Raw genomic sequence first — 16,415 nt, forward strand, 5'->3', positions numbered from 1 at the left:
CAAACTTTCAAAAATTATTCTTCCCACTATTGCAAGAATCAAATTACATCACTTCCACTTGTTACCATTCTGATCCATCTTTTGCTTAGAGTATAGCACTAACATCCTAAGTGGTATACCTGCTTCTCCTTTCCATCCATACATAGTCTAGTCTCAAAACAATAACTATAGTCATCCATTTCCAAACATCAATCAGATATTAGTCACTGCTTAAAACTTTCCAGTAATTTTTGATTGCCTTCTAACAGAAGTAAACTTCTTTCAATAGTTCACAGAGTTCTCCTAAATATACTTTCTACCCAGTAACCTATCTGGCCCTAACTTATGGGATAGCTCTATTTTGCTTACTCAGTTCCAACCAAAGTTTTCTCCAGCCACAATATTCTTTCTATTTGTTTTTTATCAAAACTCTAAGACTGTGCCTGATTCAGAGCCTTTTCAACTGCTATTTACTCTGCCTAGAATGCTCTTCCCTCAGATACATGCACAGCTGCCTGATTCACCTTTTTCATTTCCTTCAAATCTATTCTCAGATATCTTTCTATTGGTCAAGCTTCCTGTCCACATCATTTTAACAGCAATGACACCCAACATTCCCTATCTTTTTTCCCTGTATTACTTATACCTATGCATTTCACTTCTGTGTTTTTGTTTTGTTTTGTTTTGTTTTGTTTTCATTTGCTTTTCCCAAATGGAACCTAAGTTCCATGTAAGGAGATGTTTAGCATATATTTTATTGCAAATGATGTGTCCACATCATGAAAAGATAGTCAGGGTCATTTTGGCACCCAATTATACTTGTTCAGTGTAAAGAAACTCTTAGCAGTACTTTAAAGAAAATATTATTTCTATAATAGACACTTTACAGATGTGGAAAATAAACTAAATAATTTTATCAGGTTCACCATTAAATAAGTATTGAAATTAGAAGTAATACTCAAAGTATCAATAGTATATAACTCAAAGTCCTTTATCTTTGCCATTGGACTATATTATCTTTCCAAATCTCATACAAACTTCTGACTAAGAGGATTTAATCAGCCCTTGTTTTCCAGCTGAGGACAAACTGAGCTAATGTGCACATTCAGTTTTTAAGATAGCCCATATAATTTTTAATACATTTTATCTCAAAGAGCTATTCTCTTAGACTATTTGTGCTAAATCCAATGCCTCCTCATTGGTGTCTTTTAAGGAGAGAAACAACAAAATGTTTTTGAGGGACTTCCTAATCTGAAGTTGAAATAATTGAATATCTTCACTGGGATTTTTTTACTTGAGACAAAATTAGTGGAGTCTAAAATATTAAATAATATGCCTCTGGAGATATAGGAGCCATGTTTCCCACAAAAGAAGCAAAGATAAATTAACTTCAGCTAATTTTGAAGCAGAGTCAGTGGAACTGGGGGAGATCACTGACTATGTTTCTAGTACATTTGTTTTCTTACTGATTTTTAGCAGGAATTCATAGAGACTTTCTCCCATAATATAACCTAAATGTTTTCAGGGTTCTCTATTTTTTAAATTTATGGTTATTTGAAATATATTTATTTCCATGGCATATATAAAAATGTGTGTGTGTGTATTGCCAAAATACCACTCTTTAAATTACTTATATTTTCACAGTGATTTGAAAAGACATCTTAAAATAATCTATATAATAAAATAAGTTTTACACATTTTAGTGTGAAATGCTTTCTAGATGAGAGGTGAGGTACCTATTAGAAAGAAACGCACTATACTTTTCCGTATCCTTAGGCATACCTATGACTGTTGCTCTGAGAACTTCAAAGTACATGTGTATTAGGGTAAAATATATTTTGAAATCATTGAAAAATAATTTATAAATTATAAAGGACAATACATTCTTGTTTTTGACATGTTAGTGAGTACATCACATGATTTATCTATCAATAAGAATAGGTAGTGAAATAAATATTTTAAATAAACTGCATAGTAACACTTATAATACACCGAGTGGCCAGATTATTATGATCTCTAAATGCATAATAATATGGCAATTCAGTGTATATACTGTGTGTGTGTGTGTGTATATATATATATATATATGTGTGTGTCTGTGTGTGTGTGTGTGTGTGTGTGTGTGTGTGTGTATATATATATATATATATATATATATATATATATATATATATTAGAGGCCCGATGCATGAATTTGTGCATGGGTGGGTTCAGGCAAGGCTGGCCAGGGGAAGGGGACATGGGCAGTTGGCCCGCCCGCCTGCTGGTTGAACTCCTAGTCGAGGAAACAATTTACATATTAACCTTTTATTATATAGGATATACACTGAGTGGCCATAATATTATGCATTCAGAGATCATAATAATCTGGCCACTCAGTGTATATCCCAAAAATAAATACACAAAACTTAATATTGATACTTATTAAAATGTAAATTGTTCAATAGAGTAACCTCAGGCTTTTTTCCATGTGTAGGATTTCTGATAAAATCTATGTTTCTTTCATTAAAAATGTTATCTGATTTCTCATTAACTTAGATATTAAATTTCAAAAATGATAATCATGAAAAGAAATAATACATATTTATATAATTCCACATTTTTTTAGTACACATCTTACATGATTTTTAAGACAATTGCTAGAATATAGTTGGATTTTATAGAAGTACTTTCTTATTTGACAATTATTCTTTATTTGTAATAGTATTTCTTATTGTTTAAAAAGAATATGACATTATTGCTTTTCAGCTGCCAGGACTTGATGAGCTCTCTGAAGACCTAGGCTTCTACCCAGGCTGCACTCACCAAGAAGGACATGTTCAATTCCAGGGTTAGGATCATGCTGCCCAATGGAGAGAATCCAGTTGAGTTTGAGACAGACATTTCCTAGGATCTCCGGAGCCTCAATGCCCAGCTACCAGGGTTGAATACTCGATCCATAAAATAAAGTTGGTGTAGGTCTGAAAGCTATTATCCTTGTTCCTATTCCTCAACTGAAATGTTTTCAAGAAAATCCAAGTCCAGCTAGTAAGCGAATTGAAGAAAATTCAGTGGGAAGCACATTGTCTGTATTGCTCAAAGGAGAATTCTGCTTAAGCCAACTTGAAAAAAAACCTACAAACAAACAAACAAACACATCAACAAAAAACAAAAGTTTCCAAGGAGTCTCACTCTGACAGCCTTGCTAGATATGGTCCCCGAGGATTTGGTTTTCCTAAGTAAAAGTGTAGGCGAGAGAATCCAAGTGAACCTGGATGGCAGCCGGCTCATAAAGGTGCATCAGGATAAAGCACATCATGGAACACAGGCTGGAAACTTTCCTATAGTCTATAAGAAGCTCACTGGCAAGGATGTTCATTTTGAATTCCAAGAGTTTCAGCTGTAAACAAAAATGACTAAATATCATTCACAATAAAAAAGAATATCACATTACTAAGAAGGAACTTTTTTCTAGAAATAATATTGCTTCAGAAAAGTGTTATCTGAGTATATATCCATTAGTTGGATAACAACCAATCTGTGGGACCAAAAGGAGTATGACACATCACATCTATAGTTCACTCCATCCCCTCTTACTTTACACTACTGCCTATATTTTATTTCAAACATTGTAAAAGTGTATTCTGATGTTCTTATATGAAGAGCAATTGATATTCCCTTCTTAGTTATTTTATTATTTTTTAAAATAAATCTTTATTGTTCAGATTATTACAAATGTGTTCCTCTTCCCCCCCTCAATTGCTCCCCTCCACCAGGTTCCCAGCCCACCCTCTGTCCTTTTCCCATCCCCCATTGTCCTCATCCATAGGTGCACAGTTTTTGTTCAGTCTCTTCCCACACCCCTACTCCCCTTTTCCCTGAGAATCGTCAGTCCACTCCCCTTCCATACCTCTGATTCTATTATATTCAACAGTTAATATTGTTCATCAGATTTTTTAATTCCCTTGGTTTTTAGATTCACTTGTTGATAGTTATGTATCTGCTGTTCATAATTTTTATCTTTATCTTCTTCCTCTTCCTAAATAACCCCTTTCAGCAATTCATATAATTCTTGTTTGGTGGTGATGAATTCTTTTAGCTTTTTTTTATTTGTGAAGTTCTTTATCTGTCCTTCGATTCTGAGTGATAGCTTTGCTGGGTAGAGTATTTTTGGCTGTAGGTTCTTGCTATTCATCACCTTGAATATTTCTTGCCATTCCCATCTGGCCTGCATGGTTTCTGTTGAGAAATCAGCTGACAATCGTATGGGTGCTCCTTTACAGGTCACTACCTGCTTTGCTCTTGCTGCTTTTAATATTCTCTCTTTGTCTTTTGCTCTTGGAATTTTAATTATGATGTGTCTTGGTGTGGTCCTCCTTGGATTCCTTTTGTTTGGGGTTCTGTGCACTTCCTGGACTTGTAAGTCTAATTCTTTCAGCAGATGGGGGAAGCTTTCTGTCACTATTTCTTTCAGTATGTTTTCGATATCTTGCTCTCTCTTTTCTTTTGTAATCCCCATAATTCTGATGTTGGTTCGTTTGAAATTGTCCCAGAGGTTCCTTACACTATCTTCAGCTTTCTGGATTCTCTTATCTTCTCGTTTCTGCAGAGGAGTGTCCTCTGGCTCTTTGTCTTGATTCTTGCAATCTTCCAGTCTGTTTTTAGGACTTTGTATAATATTTTTTATTTCAGACAATCTTCATTTCTAGTTGATCCCTTATTATTTCTAGTTGCTCCCTTTTCATATCCTCATAGGTCTCATTTAGTTTATTGGCCTTTTTTAGGATATTGTTGAATAACCTTATAACTGTAGTTTTGAACTCAATGTCCAATCTTTTCTTTTCCTTCATCTCCTTCCTTTGTGTCCTTCCTCTTGTTTGCATTTTAGTTGTTTCCCTGATTTGATGGAATAGCTTTGTGTGCTAAGTATTCTGGTAGAGCCCAGTAGCACAGCCTTCCCAGTTACCTGCGGTGGACAGTCTTGGTGCAGCCCTTTGTGGGATGTTTGTGCAGTCTTGTTGTTAAGCCTTGCTTATCATTGGTATCACTGGGAAGTGTTGATTTCCAAGTCAATTGGCTGTGAGGATCAGCAGTGTCTCAGATAGGAGGGCTTCCATATTCTGCTTGGATAGGGCGGGGTCTTGGGGTGGTGTAGACAATCTTTGGTTCCCTGTCAGTCTCGCTTTAGAAAAGTCCTGTTCCCTGAGAGTTTTGGAAGATTGGTTACAGGCGCGCACACCTCTTTGGTAAAAGTGCAGACAAACTTTGGATTCCGGCCAGTCCCTCCTTAGAGAAAGCCAGCCTCTGCGAGAGCTTCTGTGCTCAGCCACAGATGGGGCAGAGTCTCGGGTTGGTGCAGACAAACTTTGTTTTCCCTTTGGCTCCTCCCCAAGTCCCGCAGTAATGGCCTCTGGCTTCACACACCTCTGAGAGATCTCTGCCCACTGCCTGACAGTCTGGCCTCTCCCTGTCTTGGGCCTTCTATCAGAGCAATAGGCTGATTCTGTTTTCCTCTTGAACAAGAAAGCCAGCCAAGCATTAGCTGTCAACCCTCTCCGTGCTCCCGGAGTAAGCCAGCAGCAATCTCGGTCAGGCCTTCCTCTCCCCGCACTGGGAGTAAGCCAGAGCCTTTTCGCGTGCACACTTCTCCGTACCTTCACAGTTCCTGAGGTTCAGCGTGCCTTCTCTCTCCTTCCCAGATGGCAGAGCCTCCTCTCAGCTAGCTGTCCGTTGCTTCAGGGCAATGCTTCCCCTGTTTTCCAGTTCTAAATTCAAATTTGTTGTGATAGGCTGCATTCTGGTGTCTACCCTATGCCACCATCTTGGTTTCTCCTTCCCTTCTTATTTAATGCACGTTTGCACCCACTTATTCCTTTTGCAATTCTCAATTATTATTTCACTGTTTTTAAACTATGAAATAAATTACTTACCACCTGAATATTTTATTAATTTCCATTTACATCACTTTTCAAATTATTAATAAAGCTAATGTTAAGATTGATCCCTGTATCAGCTCCCTTCAACTTGACAGTCTGTTATTTTTCATTATACTTTGTTTACTATACTTCGGCATATTGTCAATCTTTCTGACAATCTTCATAGAGCCAATACAAGATAATTTTAAAAATATGAAACAACTTTAAGTGTTTTATGGTAATGTATTCTCCTATAGCAAAATTCCATCACCGAATGCAAACTTATTTATGGAATGATTTATCATTAATGGGAGATGAGATAATAATAATAATTACTAATCTAATGTATTTTAGTATTTTATGCTCTAATAGATATATAGAGAAATAAATCAGGATATAATTTCACTTTGCATCATATTATTTCAATCATGAATGTAAAGTTGGTTCTTTTTTTTCTGAGTTCCAATAATAAACTAGATCTAAATAGTTCAATGTGATTATTCAATTTATACAAAATATTTGTCAATTGGCTGTGTATAAATAAATTGTACAACTCATTACATAGACTCAAAAACAGAGAACTATAAACATAGGCAAGATCTCATTTAGTTTAGAGGAGGCAATATAGCTAAAGATTAATGTTTTGTCAGTTTCCTCTGGAAGTTTCCTGTAGCCTTCAATCAATCAAACAATTTTTTTTGATTTATACAATTTCTTTAATATCTCCTTACCAGTCTGTCTGTTCAGATATGTTTGGTTCATTATTAGAGCAGGCCTTTCTTTTTCTTCTTCTAGTGATACAAGAATTGCATGAATTTCTATTATTTTTTTCCAGGTGTCTACCTTAAATTACTAAAGAAAAAAAAACACAAACAGTTATATTCAATTTAACTGCATTTTAAACACAATGCATATAACCTTATGATAATATTGATTCAAAATTATACAATAATTTCTGAAAACTAAATTAATATTAGCCTAAGCATTGCCAAATATTTTAGAATATAAAACAATTTTTTTTCAAATGACATCATAGGATTACCTCAAAGTATATAACATATAAAAATAAAATATTTCTGGATGAAATAAATTCAAGGAAATAAGGGTATGGGAGTGTCCCTTTATCTGCATTTTCAGACCTCCATGTTTTTCTACCTCACATACCCTTAGGCACCTCCAGAGAACTCGAATATAATGAGAAAATAAACTTTGTTTCTTGGGAAAGTAGACAGGGAGATGTATGGATTAAGTGATACACATTCAGATTAGATAAATTGCTTATATCGAGTATTAGTAGGATAGCAGTTAAACACACACACACACCACATACACACACACACTTGTTCTGAAAAATCTACAAGTATTCTATAGATATAGATATCCTCCCAAGAAAAATTCTACTCTGTTAACTGTGATGTGCCAAATTAACTTTTCTAGTGGATTTGAAAACCTTTCATAAAGTCTATTTGCAAGTAATCCTATATTGTGATTTACATATGACATACAAATCACTTTGTGCTGCATTTATTTTCCAATAGAATTTAATGTACTTGACATGATAATAGGTGTCATATATTATTGGAAAAAACTATTACTCTAAAATGCTTTGTGAACATTTATTCTCCTCATTCATCTTCCTAGTAACTCTACTAATACTTCAGCTAGTTCAAATAAAGAAATAATGTACATCAGAACAGAACATTTTTGAGAGGATATTTCCAATATTTTTGAAACTCAAAATATGGAAAATAATTTAATTTTTTATCAAAGTAAAATTAAATTAGAAACTACACTTATGCAATGAGATTATATAAAAACACAGTTCCTTGTGTAAAAGTAAAGTTACATAGTAAATAGTGGTGTCTTTGGTACCATTGTAATTATCTGGTTAGTGATAACAGAAAAGGAACAAAATGTAGGCCAGACATTATTAGCATGTCATTTGGCAGCTTCACAAAGGAGCTGCAATTTCACACTCCCCAGAGAAACACTAGCCCATTCCCTGCAGGTTACTCGGGGAAGGGACTGGACAAAGGGGAAGATGGATGCATGGGCAGTGAAGTTGGGATGATGTAGCAAAAGTGATTATTGTCAGTCAAACCTGAGAACAGAAATCAGTGGCTAGAGTAGGCAATGCCAATGCGAGCCCACCATAATTTGGGAAGACATAATCCTGCAGACAGAGGAGTGTGCATTATCTTGGCTCTCTATTGGCTCTCTTGCCCACATCGCCCACAGCTATGTAGACTCCACATGCAATGGACAAATGGACACAGCTAGGAACACAAACTAAGCTAGCCTAATGCTGGATTAGATTCTGTTCCAACAGGGAATGGAAACTCTGTACACTGACTGTCATTTTAGTTCTGTTAAAGCCACAAATACAGTTTTTCTTTGGAGAAACATAAGAAAATGGGACCTTAGAAACTCCAGGGTATAATTCCACTGGGGGGGGGGGGCTTTCTATAATATCTCATCCTACCATTTGAGTCTCAGAAAATTCACTTTCACGGGATTCCAAAGAAGCCCACTCCCACTAGCAACTGATATCAATAATAGCTTGGCCCCCACACAAGGCAGACATCAGGATAATTGCTTTGTGTAAAGTGTGTAAAGCATCCCTTCTCTGCTCCTTCCCTATAAAAGTGCACATACAGCCTCCAGACCTACAGCACTTGGAGGGCAAAAGAACAGGAGAAGAACCACCTGGCCTGGACTATTGGTGCATGTCTGGATTTTTCTCATTCAGAAGGCCAAAGGCATATTAAAAAGCTTTCAGTCACTGATCATCCCAGAGATGCAAGTCAAAAAGACAATGAGGTACTACCTCACACCTGCCAGAATGGCTATCATCAAAAAATCAATGACAAGTGCTGGCAAGGATGTGGAGAAAAAGGAACCCTCGTGCACTGCTGATGGAAATGCAGACTGGTGCAGCCACTGTGGAGAACAATATAGAGTTTCCTCAAAAACTTAAAAATGGAATTGCTAGTTGACTCAGTGAACCCACTTCCAGAAATATATCCCATGAAATTAAAAACACCCTTTAGAATGAATATATGCACCCCTCTGTTCTTTTTTTCTGACCTACTTCACTTCTGCTTCTTCTGGCCCAAATCCAGGAGAAAGTGGCACCCTGCTCCCAGCACCAAAGCCACGTCAGACTCCAGAAAAAGCTGGGAAAGTGTGCAACACGATGTTGCACGGACTTGATTCCTAGTGCTCCCTACTATTTTCCCTGTGTACAAAATTCCTCCTCCCCACCTTTCTACTACTGCCTACATTTTGCCTGTGTTTTTATGGTTCATCTTCTCCCTGTCCCCACCTCTCATGGCTCAGGCAATGGCTTGGGAACATCCATGCCTGCTCACAAACAGCCTCAGCATTTGGGTCCCTGAAGGACAACAGGCAGGTGGAACTGCCAGATGATTCAGTAATCCCAGGGGAATACAGAACAGAACGTGGAAAGTGAGCACACACTCGCTTGCTTGGAATTTACTCCTGGCACATGAAATCCCAAGTGACCCCAGCTTGCATAAGCCCCATGAGGGGCTAGTATTCCCAGCCCTAGCCAGGGGCTTAAGACATGGCTTGCAGCCCAGTAGTTTGTAGCATGCCCAGCTGCTTCACCCCTATCTTCTGTAGTGTGCAGTGGGGCAAACTGTCATTAGCCACGATGCTTGCCCCCACTGTGAACACAGCTCCATTCCCCTTCTGCCTCTCTCTGCTCTCTCTCTTTCACTCAGGCAACACCTTCATGCTCCATGTAAGTTTGCCACCTCTGGGAGCTCAGACATCACTTGGATCTGCAGCCCGGAACTCTGCTTGGGAAGTTCCCCTTCTCTGGTAGCTGAGTGTACATGCCTCTCCCCTGCCACCCCCACCCCAGCCCTATGTGCTTAGGGATTGGCAGCTGTGACCAGGTGGGTCTTGGGGCTCAACCCTAGGGGGGAGGGATGCTGTTTATCTATCTGATCCCAGGTGAATACCCCTGGAACTGCAGGCTTCCTGGACTCACCCTCTGCCTTGCTAGTTGCTAAGGGGTGGGGACCACAGCCATCTCTATGCCATGTTGTTTGTGGGAGGGCATTGTAAATTGTATCTGCCCTTGGCAGCCCCCATATTGTTGAAGGGTGGAAGCTGCATCCAGGCATTATTGGTAAGTTTTAGCTTCTATTACAAATGCAACTGATATGTATTTTAATTCATGCAAACACTACTGCTGTGTATTTTGGTATGTGAGTCTTGCTACTTATCATTAACTAGAGGCCCAGTACATGAAATTCATGGGGGTTGGGGGCGGAGGGGATTGTCCCTCAGGCCAGCCTGAACCATCTCCAATCTGGGGCCTCTTAGGATCCCCGGAACCCTCTCTAATCTGGTTGTCCTAACTGTCGTCCCCTGCAGGCCCCACAGGGATTGGGCCTAAACCGCCAGTCAGACATCCCTCTCATAATCCAGGACTGCTGGCTCCTAACTGTTCACCTGCCTGCCTGCCTGATCTCTCCCTAACTGTTCCCTTGCTGGCCTAATCGCCCCAACTGCCCTCCACTACCAGCCCAATCACCCCCTGCTGCTTCCCCTGGAGGCCTAGTTGCTCTTCACTGCCCTCCCATACTGGCCCTCTTGTGGCAGCCATCTTGTGATGACATGGGGAAGCCATCTTGCAGTGGCCCTCTGTGGCAGCCATCTTGTGACAATGTCATGCAATGCCACCTAGGCTCTTATTATATAGGATGCTTCTTCAACAGGTATAAGTAATTGAGAAAAGTCTCAAATGTAGAGGTGGTCAAAGATATGAAAGGTTTTTTGTTACCTAATCTTGGAGACTGGCTATCCCTAAAAAGGAGGACAGAGGATAACAGAATTTAACCCAGGAACACAGGTATTAAATCTGTCTTGCAAAGTTAACAGAGGATGTTCTTTCTCCTTTCCTCTAGCCCAGTTAAAAAGCTAGAATATTTTATACCCAAGACAGTAAAAGGTGAAGACCTCCAGTTATGTTAGAGGCCATCAGAATCTCTCATGTGGCATTAAAAGCCCCACACCTGCACAATTGTGTTACAATATTTTTGGCACTTCCGGAAGAATTTCTGTCCTGGGCATGAGGAGAAACTTAGAGATATGGATGAATTCCATAGCTGGAATATATAGGATCGTTATGAGATGTCAAAGCAAGTAAGGTATCATAGGCCACTCAGATTCTGGTCTATAACAGAGAGCTATGAAGCATAGGAGATATTTATGCCTCCCTCAGCTATCAAATCTCCTTTTCAAGAGGACAAAAGGTTTTTAGGTTTTTCTCCATAAAACCTGTCATACAATTTCCATTCACAAGGTTTTAAGAATGCCTACTCTGGAAAAGGGTTTTTACTGGTAAAATTTATCAAAGAAATAATGGTCTGCCTCTGAAATTTAATACCTGGAATCCAGATTTCTCAAAGGAGTTACCTGAGCCAATCAATTTAAATTATTTTACCTGTGATTTACTAAATCAGTGAATTTTGCTCTAAAATACAATACTTGTCTCCATGGGAATATGTCTCTTAAAGTGTATGTTTGCCAATAAAAGAGCCTATGTAAATGAAATTTATAGAATGTGTTTACTAATCTTTGCTAATTGCTTACTTTTAGTTTTTTTCTCCCTACCGTTCCCTCCAGAATTTGGAAATTCTTTAGGAGTCAGTAGTGGCAATACAATTATTTTCACAAGATCAGTTTATATAATATTTTGTTAACTGAGACTTTGACTGGAATGCCATGTATAAGAGAGACAATGCCTGCATTCTTAATGTTACCAGAAAGCCTTATTAAAATAAGATTGACTTTCAAAGCTGATCAAGCCCACTTCAGAAATAATCTGATACCTTGCTTGGTCACATGGTTCATAGCACTCTTCCTAGGTGCCAGGGCTGACCAGAAGACCCTGAGTGACAGATGAATGGATTACTCAAATGCATTTTTCTGTGAAAGAGAGGACTGATGGACTGGTTGGTTATAGGCACCAAAGAGCCCCTTCACCTACCGCCTTAGGCTTTATTGTAACAACAGCTTGAACTAAAATTATGGTAACTACTAGACACTTTAAGCAGGGTAAGCATCCTTGAGAATGTGCATGCTTTCTAAAGACTAAACATAGAGATTCAAGTAAACATTTGGGGCTTGGACTTGTTTGTAAAAGTCAAGGCAGTGGCTGCTGCCTTCGGCAAGGTCCTCCTAGAGGCCCCTGACCTTTCAGAGAATACTCCTTACAGACTTTCAAATCAAGTCCCATGCTTCCCCACACTAAGGTAAGGAATGGAGGTTGCTTTACTGAAATACGGCAAGAAAGAAACCTCAAGACATTTCATAAACTTCAAGGACTTAAAGAATTGACCCAAACCTATAAGCATTGCATGCGAACTCTGATGGCAACTGTGACTTGGCTTCTCTGCTTAAGGGTCTGACTGCTCATCGAAGCTCGATCTAACAATTCCTTGTAAAAGATTCCAGCAAGGAAAATTTCAAAAGCCTATGTGACCTATTTAATCAGTTACTATTCTTGTGCTTATGCAAATAATCAGGCCAAATTAAAACTGGACTTAATGCAGTCTCTCTTAAAATGAGGGTATTCTTACGGAGAAAACATATGTTTCAATGGAAAGCACAATATCCAATTATGGATATTGAACTCAAGTGCAATTAACTGTCTTCAAAGTTTTGTTTTTAAATCTTTGTCTTTGTATGCCACATAGACCTCAGCACCAGATGACATCACCAGTGATCTTCTAACTTCAGACAGTCTATCAGATTGTCATTGCTTGATTTCATTCCAGCAAAAGCCTTGCATCTGGAAGTCTCCTCAACTAGTTTATTATTTGGTGTATTCCCCTGCAGGCCTGGTCACCCCTAACTTCCCTCTCCTGTAGGCCTGGTCCACCCCCCAACTGCTGTTTCCTGTAGGCTGGGGTCTCCCCCAACTGCCCTTCCCTGCAGGCCCGGTCATCTCCAACTTACCTCTTCTGCTGACCTGGTCCCCCACAACTTCCCTCCCCTGCAGGCTTGATCAACCCCAACTGCCCTCTTTTGCAGGCCTGGTTCCTCCCAGCTGCTGGCCATTTGTGGTGGCCATCTTATGTCCACGTGGGGGCAGCCATCTTTGACCACATGGAGGCAGCCATCTTGTGTGTTAGAGTGATGATCAATTTGCATATTACTCTTTTGTTAAATCAGATTACACTTTGATTAATTGAATGGACAACCAGATGACCAGACCCTTAGCATATCAAGCTTTTATTATATAGAATAGAACATGTTTAATAAAAAAATTTTTACAAAGGCTAAAACACATCTTTTTTTTTTTTTAAGTATACTCTGTCATCTAATTCCTCAACTGAATCTCCTCAGCTAGCATCAAATAGAACATTTCCCCCCTGAACTTTTCTGCACCAAATAGGTTTACTAATCTCTCTCCATCTCATTCATTCATTCATTCATTCTACATTCATATAAACATTTATTTATTCAACAAATTATTAATTCAGTCCCTGCCACATACTGGACACTATACCAGGTACTAGAATATAAACAAAGATATACATGCATACATGCACACAAACCAGATTGTTATATAAGGAATTTAATATATAGAGAAAGGTAGGTAAGTAATTGAATTTAGTACAGATTTCTAACCCTTTGTGATAGAAGAATATTCATCCTAGTTATCTCTACCTGCAAAAGTAATAAAAGCAACCTTATCTTCTTTTCAACATAGACAATTGTTGTATTTCAGTATATTAAAATTATTAATGGTTGTTATACATTCTATACTTATGTTCTACACTCACATTCACACACTGCAAATTTCAAAATAAATGAACTCACTTATAAATGACATGCATGTTAAAAGTGAACAGAAAAGGACATTTCTATAGTATTGTATTACTATGGTATTGCTATAGTAACTCTATATCATGTTTTCAGAAGTTTAGTAAAAAAAAAAAAATAGGAAGGTATTTTTTAAAATCCAAATAAATTTGTAAAGGTGAATTTCATGTCTATTACCTTTTTAAATATAAATAGGAATAATGATAGATTAGATTTTGCACACAAAAAAATAAATTTGAAGAAATAGTAGTCTAAAAGAAAACACAGATAGAAAAAAATACTAAAAGAAAATGAACACAGCTTTGGGAGTTGAAAGAAAAATTTAAATGACCTAAAAACTGTGTAATTGGAATCCTTAATGGAAACAGTAAGAGTGGTATTAGTTGTTACTTCAACTGTTTTGTTTCTGATTTTATTTATTTGGGTCCTCTCTCTTTATTTCTTGATGAGTCTGGTTAAAGGTTCATTAATCTAGTTTATAATTGTAAAAAAATACTATGAAAAACTATGTGCCAATAAGTGGGCAATGGAGTGGAAATGGAAAAATTCTTAGAAAAATACAATATACAAAAACTGAATAAGAAAGAATCAGAAAACCTGAATAGGCCAAAAAACAACTGATAAAATTAAAGCAGTAATAATAATAAATAAATAAAAAACTCCCAACAAACAAAAGCCCTGGTCTGGACTACTTAACATGGGAGTTTTACCAAGCATTCAAAGAACTAATAACAATCCTCCTCAAACTATTTTTGAAAATCCAAATGGAAAGAAAAATGACCAAGCTCTTTTTATAAGGGCAACATTATTCTAATTCTAAAACCAGATAAAGACATTACAAAGAAAGATAATTACAGATCCATAGCCTTAATGAACATAAATGCCAAAATCCTCATCAAAATATTACTAAATCAGACCCAGCAATATATTAAAAAGATCACATATCATGACCAAGTGGGATTTACCCCAGTGATTCAAGGCTGGTACAATATTCACAAATCAATAAATATGATATATCATGTAAACAAATTGAAAATCAATGTCCACATGATCATATCAATAGATGCAGTAAAAGTATTCTACAAAACTCAACACCCATATATGTAAAACTGTCAACAAAGTGGCAATATTATGCTTCAAGATAATGACAAATTTACAGACATCATAATTAATAATCAAAATATATATTTTATTATACTCAGAAGTGTGATTGTTTATAGAGGTTGAGATTAATTTGTAAAGACAAAAAAAGTACTTCTGGATTAATGGAAATATTCCATATCATGTTATTTATCACGTCAAGTTATATAATTACTAGTATACTCGCAATAAAGGTTAAGTAATGACTATCTACTCTCATATACCTTAATCTTGAAATTCCACTATTTCATCAGTTTCCTTGATTATAATTAGCCTATTGGGCACTAAAAACAATCCAAAATGTTTTAAGAGGGGAGAAAATAGGCATTGATCTGGAAGCAACATGATATAGGGTGTCCCCAAAAATGTATACACACTTTAACAGTTGATCACTCACTTAATTTTCACTCCTTTTCAGGTTTAACTGATTTGAAATTATGGGCAAACCCAGACAAAGCCTTGAGGGGGAAAAAAAAAATCCTAAAGTGCCACTTGATTTTTTTTTATGGAAATACATAAAGGGTAAAATTTATAGTACAAAACTAGCAATAGTTGATAAATTGAGGGCATGCAAACACTGAACGAAATGATTATTGATGTTTGAGATTCTATTGCTTCTATCAGCAGTGCATGGACCAGAAAGTTCATAAGTTGGAAAACAGGCATTGAGACTAACAATATTAATTTCTGTAGATTCCTTTAAATTTTAAAAGGAACTCTATGTTAATAAACACTGACTTTATAATCATTCAAAGTGTGTATACATTTTTGGGCTGTCCTACATATGTGATGTATGCATGTTTAAAGGTCTCGGTTATAGGAAAGCTGTTTGATGTAAGAGCAAAACAGCTACCCCTTTCAAATAAGGGAACATAAATTACTACCTTTGGTTATAGATGAACAGTAAGCCCTTGTGAAATGATGTGTGTTCAGTAGCATACTGTGCCTATAGTGAGCAGATTGATTTCTTTGAAAAACTTAGTGCCAGGTGATAAGAAATTTTATTTCATGTAACATCATGGATTATAAATATTAATTTACAGTTTTGCCTTTGTGTGCCTAATAATTCCATAACATTTTGCAAAAGTTTATAAAACCCACAATATTAAATTATTTCAAAACATTCCCAAAGATATGAAATACATTTAACTTTCTTATATTTAGACCTACATACAATTTGCTTTATTCAGGGTCTTTCTGTCTCAGTTTTTTAGAATACAACCATAATCTGCTATAATTAGAAAGCACTTCATACATTGGGTGAATTTTACAGCCCACTGGAAACCTAAGTAATGTTAAGTTCAAATTGGTTCTCTCACGCTGACATTGCTGTAAGTAGCTGGCTTTACTGAAATATAAAGTGCACTTTCCTTTGACCTTATATAACTGCATGCAACTGTAGCTAATTAAGAGCATTTCAGCATCTCTTTTGCTTTTATCATTACTGTTATTATTACTAAAGCTTGGCTTGCAGAAGCAAAAAATAAATAAATTTTAAGTAGGGGATGGGGTGCAAACTAGTGAAAGTTCAAGCAA

General features: G+C 37.0%; 1 pseudogene; it reads left to right on the plus strand.

The window, feature by feature from the left end:
- Positions 1 to 2,794: 2,794 nt before the first annotated feature.
- On the plus strand, positions 2,795 to 3,389 carry LOC118706303 (annotated as a pseudogene).
- Positions 3,390 to 16,415: the final 13,026 nt, after the last annotated feature.

Source organism: Pipistrellus kuhlii, unplaced genomic scaffold, assembly GCF_014108245.1.
Source record: "Pipistrellus kuhlii isolate mPipKuh1 unplaced genomic scaffold, mPipKuh1.p scaffold_m20_p_1, whole genome shotgun sequence".
NCBI lineage: Eukaryota > Metazoa > Chordata > Mammalia > Chiroptera > Vespertilionidae > Pipistrellus > Pipistrellus kuhlii.